Source organism: Amborella trichopoda, chromosome 13 (assembly GCF_054954075.1).
Source record: "Amborella trichopoda isolate Santa Cruz 75 chromosome 13, AtrichopodaSantaCruz75HAP2 v2.0, whole genome shotgun sequence".
Lineage (NCBI taxonomy): Eukaryota > Viridiplantae > Streptophyta > Magnoliopsida > Amborellales > Amborellaceae > Amborella > Amborella trichopoda.
In genome coordinates, this window is record NC_142348.1 from 40,646,389 (window position 1) to 40,657,443 (window position 11,055).

At 36.2% G+C, this 11,055-nt stretch overlaps 1 pseudogene; it reads right to left on the minus strand.

Annotated features, from left to right (window-relative positions):
• Positions 1-1,940: 1,940 nt before the first annotated feature.
• Positions 1,941-9,086, minus strand: LOC18440159 (phosphoenolpyruvate carboxykinase (ATP) 1-like; annotated as a pseudogene).
• Between the last annotated feature and the right edge of the window lie 1,969 nt (positions 9,087-11,055).

The following is an 11,055-nucleotide window of genomic DNA, read 5'->3' on the forward strand; positions in this document are numbered from 1 at the left end:
GGAGTGTAGCTACATTTTTATCAATATTACTAAATAAAAGTGGCTAAACAAAATTTCAATAAAAAATGACAAAAATATCTCTAAATTTATTTTGTTGAATATTTTTTATTCAATTTCTATTTTATTAATTTTAATGATTTTTTCTTATGAAAGTGAACCTAAACAAAAATTTCAGATTGATATCATTTTTAAATAAGAAAGCTAAAAATATAAACCGAGATTCATCATTGACTCTCACATGGACATGGTTCAATCAAACAATTAAAAGGCGCATTTGCACCTTTAAGCATCCACATGCTACGGACCAAAACCAACCCCCAAAAAAAAAAACAGATTTCAACCCCTAAAAATACTACATATTGTAAAATATTTTCCAAACTGCCCATGTCACCCTAAAAATAAGTGCTCGGATATATGCCACTTTTTTTTAGCTTTAAATTTTATAGCCGTTGGACATTAATTTTAGGAGAAATATCCCCATACATCCTATTTTTTTTTTTCATATCTCAATAGACCAAAAGATTTAAATTATAAATTCTAACTCCCTGACTAACTTTACCCACTTTTAATTATTTTTTTAGCCCTAAAAAATCTAAAAAGAGATGCTTATTCTAAATCTTTCTTCTCTTTACATGATATTTCCCAAAATTTCCCTCTTTCTCTCTCTTCCTTGAGATTCCTCAAACCTTTTTTCTCTCTTTGCATTCCTCACTCTTGGTCTAGAGCTATCTATTTTGTCCCAAGTTACTCGAAACCCCTCTCTCTTAATTTTGTTCCAAAAAGGCACAATCTACATACAGTTAATCATCCATGCGAATAATATCCAACCAATCAATAGAAAAAATCCACATAAATCATGCAAATATATAAAGAAAAATAAACCATAGACAGAGAGAGAGTGGGAAAATAGGGAGAGAGAGGGTTTGAAAAAAGTCAGGCAAAGAGAGATTTAGGAAAAAATCACGTGAAGAGAGAGAAAGATGATGTTTAGAAAGAATATGTCTTTAATATATTTGTTTGATAAAAAAAATAGGTTAAAAGGGAATTAAGTTAGCTTAGGGGTTGGAAGATACAAGACTTAGAAGTTCTATGACCCAAGATTTGTTTTGAAACCTTATGTCCAGTGAGATATAAAACTTAAAAATAAAGGATATGGAGATATTTTCCCTTGATTTTTGAGCATCATGGAAACTTCCAATGCCCGGTTGCTTTTCGAAGGAGTGTTTGAGGTGAGGCATTTATTTTCCTATTTACTAGGATTTATGGTAACTATAATTTTTTTTATATAAAAATCCATTTTGATTAAATTTAGAGGTGCACCTTAATTGGATTGTTTTGAGGTGCACCTAATTGGATTGTTATATCAAAATTATATTTATGATTAAATTTAGAGGTGCACCTTAATTAGATTGTTTGAGGTTGAAACCGTATGCAAACCACACCCTTCTTAAAATTTTAATTATAATAAAATAAACATTAAGTAAATTGTTAGCACTTAAAATTTCAAGTGATGTGGATTTGTAGAAAAAAAAAATTAAAATTCAAAGACTATAAGGCATCCATGAGCGTCAGATCGGCCACATAATGACCCATGTTCAATCTGAGCCATTCGTGAATGGACATACGGCAACGACTCACACATATATATATATATATATGTACAGTTGGACTAACAATTGTATAAAAGAATTGTTCAAATGCCTTATCTGATGCCACGAGAAATAAGTAACGCTCTCTTCCACAATATGATATGCGTAGTTGTAATACAAGTGCAGGCTACGACAATTGCAAGAAGGCCCATTTTGCCAGTTACACGGGCAAAGAATGCCATGCTTCTTCGCACAAGACACAAAAATAAGAACTTTAGAAAAAATAAAATTACGATAAGAATAGAAGGGGGCCTTCATTGACTGGAACCAAGCTAAATTTCTACACTAAACTAACATGAAAAATTAGATAGAAAATTGTTCTTCTATATTATACACATCAACTCCTTGTGCTTATTCACCTGCCCTCTTTTTTCATTTTCTTTTTTCCACCTAATTATTTTAGAAGTTGGGGCCTGCTGCCAAGATCTCCTTAGCGAGGCTGTTATCCTCTCCAATCTTGTAGTTAGTGAAGACCTCAAAGTTCTTTATGAACAAACCCGCCAGCTTCAATAGTGTCTCATTGTAACCATTTTTGTCAGACCACTGTAATAGCACATGAAAATTTTGATAATAGTTAGAAGATGAAACAGAAAAATTTTAAGCAATTTGTTGGGGAGTTATTTACTTGGGATTTTTGGAATTGTTTTTAAAGATGCAACAATTTCTCAAGATGACATTGAGAAAATATTGGCAATATTGTGATAATTTCACAAGAAATAGAGATATTCATTACAATACCCAGTTTCAAGTATACTAGATATATTCCTATAGTAACCTTGCAAAGACATTCATTGGTGGGCCCAAGTTAAGAATGTGAGGCACACTGGATGTGGCTGCAAATTAAAAAAAAATATGCATAAATGTTGGAAAGACTTGGGTTATAGAGACCAATGCTCATGAGTAGTATGAATCAGAGCTGAAACCAAATCTCAGCCTAAATTCACCCAAATTTGAAACCATGATTCAATTAAATCAAAAGAAGTCGAACGATTCAAAAGGGGAGAAGGAAATCAAAAGAAGTTGAACATTTGAAAAGGGGAGAAGGAAATGTGGGTTGTACTTACAGTGTTCGTAGGTTGAAGAATCTCGGAGGGAACCCCTTCAATTTCAGTGGGGATCTCAAGGCCAAAGACATCAGTTTTGATATAGTTTGCATTGGGAAGAATGCCTGAATGTATGGCATCGATATTTTCCTGTGTATAGCTCAGCTTGATTCTGTTTCCGGAGCCATAGCTGCAAAACAGCAACACAATAATATAAATAACTACAATGTCCCAAAGACACTAAATTTTCTTTCAAGAATTATGAGGAAATAGCCTAATAGGAAGAAAATTCGTATTCTAGAAATCTTATTAGGCACATTCCTTCTAAATATAACAAGGAAAGCACACAATAAGACCTTTACCTCTAGTACAAGGAGGTCGAGATCATCCTTAGTTGTTAGGTATGAAATCAAACAGCTTAGGTTGTGCCATTGGCAAGGCACAAAATCCAAGTAAATGTTTTTAACTTTGTGACGCACTTGAAGCTGTTGGATTTCACATCTAATGGCTAGGGATTATTTTGACCCTTTCCTACCAAATATAAACCGTGTTATCGCATATAATGTCTATATAAGACTAGTGTATATGGAAAATTTAAAAGTTGGAATATTTTTGAGAAAAAGCATCGTAAACATAATCACAAAGTTGGCTGTTTGGGTCAGATAATCAGTGCCCAAATTGCAGTGGGCAGAGTGTAGAGTGCTTGGTCTCAATTCTCAGGCTAAAAGTGAATTCCTAGTTTGGTCCATTAAATAGAAGTGCTCTGGAAGCCTATATGAAAATTGACATACTGAACAGAAACACGGAATCTAATTGTTTTGCATCAGTTTGCTCAGAGAGGTTCCATGTTCCATTTTTGGATGACAGGGTCATGTTGAGGTCTAAGACTCTAAACCCAAAACCCAAATATTGAGTAAAAAAGCTTTCTCCATAGATAGGCAAACAGGGTTAAATGCTTATTTTATATGCCCCTTGAGATGCACGCAACTCTTATAGCGGAAAAAAGAGATAACCGAGAGGGCATAATAAGATAAAATTAATTCCCTACACTAAACTTTATCAGCATTGATTCTAATTGGACCTTAGATCCCAATTTGAAACTCAGTTAACTTCATATTGTGAATTACAAAGGAGTATAAACCATTAGACTTCTCAAGTCATTTCAACAAAAATGGAAGCTGCTCAAATATGAATACCTTCCTCCTGACCAGCCATGGTTGACAAGCCAGCCAGTGGCTCCATGCTTCTGCATTTTCTCAGCACGCATGGTGGCATACTTAGTGGGGTGAATCATAATGAAAACAGCTCTAAAGCAAGCAAAAAATGTAGCCATTGGCTCCTTTATTCCATCCTCTGTTCCAGCTACCTATTTTGCTCGATCATATTGTACCAATATACAAAACCAGTTAACTTTCTTATCTATTTTAGTTGGACCGGTAGCAAATTAGCATGAAAATTCTACCAGGTCATCAACTCATGGGAAAATAAAAGAGCGTGGGCAGAAAATAATGATCATAAACAAGAAATAGCACAAACTAATGCAGTGGAAGCATCAACTTCCCTGCAGAAGTATCAATTTCCCAACAAATATAAAGATGGAATAAAGTGTTCAAATTGTACCAGAGCCGTGTAGCCAATGATGAAATGGTACATGGTTTGTGCAAGGCTGAGTTTGCTAACAGGTGGTAAAAATCCAAAGGCATCGCAAGCCAAAAGGATAACATTCTTTGGGTGGGGTCCACACAAGGTATCTTTGCATTGGGGATGTACTCTATCGGGTAAGAAGCTCGGGTATTCTCTACGAAAACCAAACAATAAGTCTTACTCTTTTCTCTTTCAAAAGTGAACATTATGAGTCATACAAAGGTGAAGTTTTAGAAATTCCCTTTGGTAAAAAATCAATAAAATTAGAAATTGTAAGATGCTTTTGAATTTACCTATAACTGATTTGTAAGAATAATCAACCTCTCGAGTGTGCTCATCGAATACAATGTTCTCCAGCACTACAAAAAAAACCAAAGATATTTGCTTCCTCAAAAAAAAAAAACTGTTTAAAAAATAGAATTTTTTTAATGGACATAAGGATTATCCTCGAACAGGCCAACTTTGTTACTGAAGAAGAATGAACATGAATAAAATTCAAACCATCATTTGTGGGTGTAAGCATGTGTGTGTGTGTGAGTGAGAGAGAGAGAGAGAGAGATGGTGCAAGCATGTGTATCTGTGAAACTATGTGATGCATAGAGAGAGGTATACTTGTTCCAAATTTGATGGCGTTCCAAATATCGGGCTCCTTTTCCCTTAAAAGATCAATAAATTTCGAATAACAAGCATGTTATAAGTTCGAGACACCATTGTCACTCCAACAGTGTTCATCATCTCCAATCAAAAAGCGGTTATGGTCGATAGACAGAGTAGTCTTACCAGTTCCGATACATAATAAAGAATATAATCGTGTAAAAATGGAGATCAAACTTTTGAGTGCCTATATTTTTTTGGAACATAGCAGGTCGGATCCAAGAATAGTAACATAAACACTAACCTGACAAACCAAAAAAGAGAGCAACATCGCCTCCTCTCCCCATATTGCAGCCAGAATGAAGAGAGAGAATTCCTCTCTTAGGCATGAGGTAGTGCATAACACTGAACAAACCCTTCTTCATCTCGCTAGCATATTGAGTACCTAGGATCACCATTTCTTTCCTTGCTAAGTTGAGGTCAATGCTAGTTGAAAAAGTCATGTAATGGGTGTATCGGTTGCATGGGAACTGCCCCGCATTGTATATAGTAAAGTCTGATGTCCCAAAGTTTTCTAACTCTTCAGCATTAGGTCGAATGCACCTGCCACCCACATATAGTGTTAGACTACATTTCCTATCCTTGTTTCCTGTTTAGAACATTTGAAATGATAAGTCAAAGGTCAACTTATAGACTTCTCTCCAGGACATGAAGTGCTTTTGATCCAATTTTGTGTATTAGTGATGGTACAATTGAACCCACTATAATTCCAAATCTGGATGTCATAAAACTATTATCTAGTGTAATATAGAAAATGGTCATGGCTTTCCAATGCAATGATGGAAGGCAATGGAAAGAGAGTGATACCCATCAGAACAGGATATGACCACAAAGGCAGGTATCATTCTCTCTCCATATACCCATCCACTTCTACAATGGATGTTGTTGGCCCCCATGGACTACAGATTTCCATAGCCTTCTGGATCACAGTGAACTTTCCTGTGTTCACAAAATCATAACCATGTTGTGCATGAATAAAGCATGGTATGCTCTAACTGAGACAATCCTGACTTTGATCTGATGCTCAGGGTCCCAGTTGAGGAATTGGTCATTCACAAACACCTGACAACCATGATAACAAATCAGAGATGCTAATAGGAGACAGAAGCACAATATGATAATAGACAAAAAAGAATGGACCACAGTAAAAATCTGTTGTTGCCATTGAGTTGTATAGTGTTTATTCATAAGACTGGATACCTAGCACTACTTGCGCATGCAAAGATTCCAATGTTACCTTGTCGCTTATAGTAGACGGGAATAACCAATTTTCAAGGTTTCAAAAATAGCTAGGCGGCCCCGAGGCGGCCTGCCTGGCGGGCGCTTAGGCTGGCACCCAGAAACTCGGGCGCCCTGTAGTTTTTTCGCTTTGGGGGTTTTTATTGATTGAGGGTTTTTTCTTTTTTATTGGGGGTAAAAAATAAATCCCATAACGTTTTTATATAAACTTGGGTCAAAATGACTCATTCTTCCCTTTTGGGAAGTTTCAAAACACGAAAAAGGCCTTACAACCCTGGGCACACCTGGGCGCCCGCCCAGGTACATTCGCCCGTGTGGGGCTGCCTAGGTCTAGGTGTGCAGAGTTTTGGTCTAGGCCGCCTAGGCAGGCACGAAGCGGACCGTTTTTTAAAACATTGTCAATTTTTAGATGTTTCTATCATGTATCCTTCAATTGTCGGACTCAATGGAAACTAAAGGCCCTTTATAACAAGGTAGAGCTTAACTGTTTAAAATTTAGGATATATGGATTGGATTTTAGTTTGGGGAGAGGTGCAACAAATGTTTTAAAACTCGGCAAGTCAAACCCAGTCACCTGAGCTATTTGCACCTCACAGGGTGCATGAGCCCATTAAAAAACCTCAGGAACAAGCCGAATTCCACCAGCTTCTGACGTCTCTGTTACTTTCTAATAGACTAGGCCCAGCCTTGTTGATACTTGTCTGAGTCAAACCTTCTAACTTGGGCTCAGGCCCTGTCCAGTTCCATGCCCAAGTCAGGGGTAACAAATACTACAAACCATCTATTTGATTTAAGACAAACGTTCACATCCAAAATGTTCCAAGAAAAGATAAAACAGTCTTTAAGATTTTCTTGATAGAAATAGCCTATAAAAAGAAACTGCCTAATGCAGTAAAGTAGCTAAAGACAAGAATATGAAATGCAACTATCTTATACATCACATGTAACCGTATATCATATTTAACAATTTCAAAGTTCAGGAAGATTGTCTTGTTAAGTGAATTTGGCATTAAATTGCTGACACATGCATGCTGTTGCTAATCAAATTTTTCATCCAAACTGCAACACTATATTGTGACAATTTTTTGCTACAATATAGACAAGGAATACCTACATGTGATGTGACTGATTTCCATGTAACTGATAGTGGCTCTCAAGACCTCTACTCAGTTATTTAAGCATCATCTTATAGTTTTGTATTGGTTTTCATTTGATGGATCGCTAGAGGAGCAATAAGGTCTGCTACTAAAGTTCTTGACATGGCTTGATGGCCTAGATCTTGCTTTCCTCGTGATTTGGGGCTCTTTTGGACATTTGCCAGCAATCTTTCGAATGATCAATCATTGTAAAAACGCTTGTCGTGTCAAGGGAATCGTTTTGATATTGAGTTTCAGTCGAGGTTTTGTCATTGTTTTCAAAATCCAGCAAAACCATTAACTTGTAAATTTGAATTTTCAATCTAGTTCGTTTCTTCTTATTTTCGATAATTTTCTTTATCACGAATCAAAGGAGAAGTAGTAGCAATCATTTTGTAGCAAAAAATCCATCGATTTAGATGGCAAATGATCACTTTCGAAATTGGGGAGGTGGTTGGAAAATGGGATTCCGACCATCAAAAAATGTACTTCCTTTGAGCCTTATTAGAGCAACTTTCTGGTCAACATTTCGAGCGAATGAAGTATTCATAGCGATGCTCTCTGAGCCGCGGTCACAATGGACCCGGCCTTGAGGTGGTGGGAGTCTGAAATCACAGCATTGGAGTGAGGAGATATTCTACTGAAATTTTATGTATTTTCATAGTTTTTAGCTACCTTCCCTCTAAGATTTCTCCCTATCCATGAGCTCCCATGGTGCATGCTACCTACCAAATTGTAGAAGCCAAATCCCAGGGGATTTGAACCCTCAGAATTCTTAGAACCCTAAATTTTGGGGTATGTAATACTTTCATCCCATAGCCTAAATAAAAGACCGATTTTCAAAAAGACCGATTTTCAATTTGCACTCTTTGTGTTTCAAAAATAATAATTTTTCAAGATTGAATATATAGTGTCAATTTTTTGTAGTGTTGATGAACTCATAATCCATTTTTTTAAAATAATCAATTAGGATTCTTAGATGCATCCTAAAATTTCAAAATGACAAAATCATTCCAAATAGATCTTTTATCTGTTGGAGTAAGGGTATAATGTGATCCCGTGGGAGCATCTCTTATGTGGTTGACTCGAACATGGTAGCATTTGTCTCTTTGTCAATGAGAAACAGGAGAGAGAGAGAGAGAGAGAGAGAGAGAGATTTATCATTTAGGAAGCAGAGAGAGAGAAAGAGACAGATTTATCATTTAGGAAGCGAGAAAAACGAGAGGGAGAGGTAATAAAGTAATGTTTATCTTCTGCAAGCGAGAAAGAGGAGAGAGATTATAAATCTACAATCTTGAGAGAGAGAGAGAAGTTCATATCCTGCGCCTGAGAAAATTCTTGAAACTCAGGACCTAGAGAGAGAGAGCACCATGAACTATGGCTCAGCAGTGTCCCAGCCATCGCTACCCCATGAATCCTTCTTTCTCTCCCTTCACCGGAAGAAGATCCAAATCCTTCTTTCCCTCTCTATTCCGAAACTCCATCTTCCACGCTTCCTTTCCTTTGGTTCACGCAAGAAACACCGTTGCTTCGCTTCTGGTTCAGGCAACAAAAACCACCGCAGCTTCCTTTCTGGTTCAGGCAACAACTTCCCCGACGATCTTTCCGGCGAAACTAACTTTTTTGTGGAGGACTGCACTAAAGATTCCGGCTCCAGCAATCTTTCCGGCCAAATTCCGTTTTCTATTGAGGAATGTGGCCAAGATTCTCGCTCCAGCCATCATTCGGGCAAAACCCACTATTCCAGTGAAGAATCTGCCAAAGATTTATGCTCCAGCGATCATTCTAGTCAAACTCATCTGGTTCAAGAATCAAGCCAAGATTCCTGCTCCGGCAATCTTTCTTGCCAAACACATTTTTCTATGGATCAATCTGTCCAAGATTACTGCTCCGGAAACATCCACTTTTCTGTTGATGATTCTGACCATGATTCTTGCAATGACTACTATTGGGTTTCATCGCCTAATACGGTATTTGGTGTCTTGCAGGTTCAAAGAAACGAACATCATTTGGAAGGTGAGCAAGAAGCCACGTCAAAGCTGATGAATCTAAGGAAGATGCATCCCGAGGTTAATGGCGCTGATCATTTCGAGAGCGAACAACCACATTCCACACAGAAGATGATGGATCTAACAACAATAAGACCACTTGAGCCACCGCAGGTCGATTCCGTCGAGTCATACAACAATATTTTTCTTAGCTGCATGGAATCATCACCGAGTCCGAGCTCTCAGACACTACCTCGTAGTTTGTTGTTGTTTTTTCTTATCTTTTTTCTCCTTCTCGTCTTGGACGATTTCTTGTTCTTTTTTCTTTTTTAGGTATATTTTTACGTCATTTTTTCTTACAAATTATTGGAGTGTTTGTTTTCTCTTTTGTTTATTTATTCTCTTTTTTTAGCCGTGAAGTTGGGTTTGAACCCTCCGATATCAAGGTTGCCTTATTTGAGAAAAATGAAGAAGCAATAATTTCTAATATGGTTGCCAAATTTTGTGTAATCTCTTTTTTTTGGGTGGATTTGTGAACTGTTAACTTACATGAAATATTGGCCTATTCTAAAAATTTTAAAATAACTTTAAAATCTTATTGAAATGTGTTGTTTTTTTTTTTTAATGCTGCTGCCCTGATTTTCAAGAGGTTTAAGAGGTCTAAAATAGTTCAAGATTTAAGACCCAAAAACAAAACACGCCGATATCATCGGAAATCCATTCCCACCTCAATCTATACATTCGGAACTCAAATTAGATGATGCCTATTGGTGATTTAGAAAAAAAAGAAAAGAAAAACTACAATTACAATTCATCAAAAATGACTAAAGTAAATAAAGCCTCACCTCATAGCTCATCCAAAATTACAATTCAAGCTTTACAAAAACCTTTGCATTGATCATCTCGCATTGAATATTATGGTTATGTAAAATAATTAGGATTCAATCACTAAAAAATAGCCTATATTGTAACAAATTATCTCGACCATCCATTTCACCCTTAAAATAATTGTTTACAAATCCACAAGATTTGTACCATTTTTTTAGTTTCAAATTTTATTCTTGGTGTTGAGAATTAAATATAGAGCCATCATGAACATTTCCATTGTCAAAAGTAGTTTCTGGACAAGGATTTTAGATGAGGTTTTATTTTTTTTTCATAAACCCTAGGTCTTATAGAAACCTCATTCCTAAAAAAATGCTTTGAAGTGATGTATTGTTTTGTTTTCTTCTAGAAACCTCATCCAAATAAATCAAAATAATAAGTACATCCAAAAAAAAAAAAGCACAACCAGGATTCGAAATGAGGTTTTGTTTTGTTTTTTTATTAAAACCTCATCCAAAAAAAAAAAAATACACGACGTACACAATTTTTCTAGCTGCAACACTCTGAAATAAATAAAGCTTCACGTCAAAACTCACCAAAAAATTGTAATTTTTGCAGCATAAAACCTTCAAATCGATTATCTCTGACTTACCATTATGGTGCTAAAAACAAAAGGAAAGCTATCCCGTCCATGAAATACGGACCACTGGTTGAGATCTCATATGGCCATATCCAACGGTCGAAAATTAGTTTCGTATGGCCATATCCAATGATCAAAAATTAGTCTTGTGTTTTTTTTTTTTTTTTTTATTGAAATCAGATACTTATCTGCATTTGGAGTGTAGCTACATTTTTATCAATATTACTAAATAAAAGT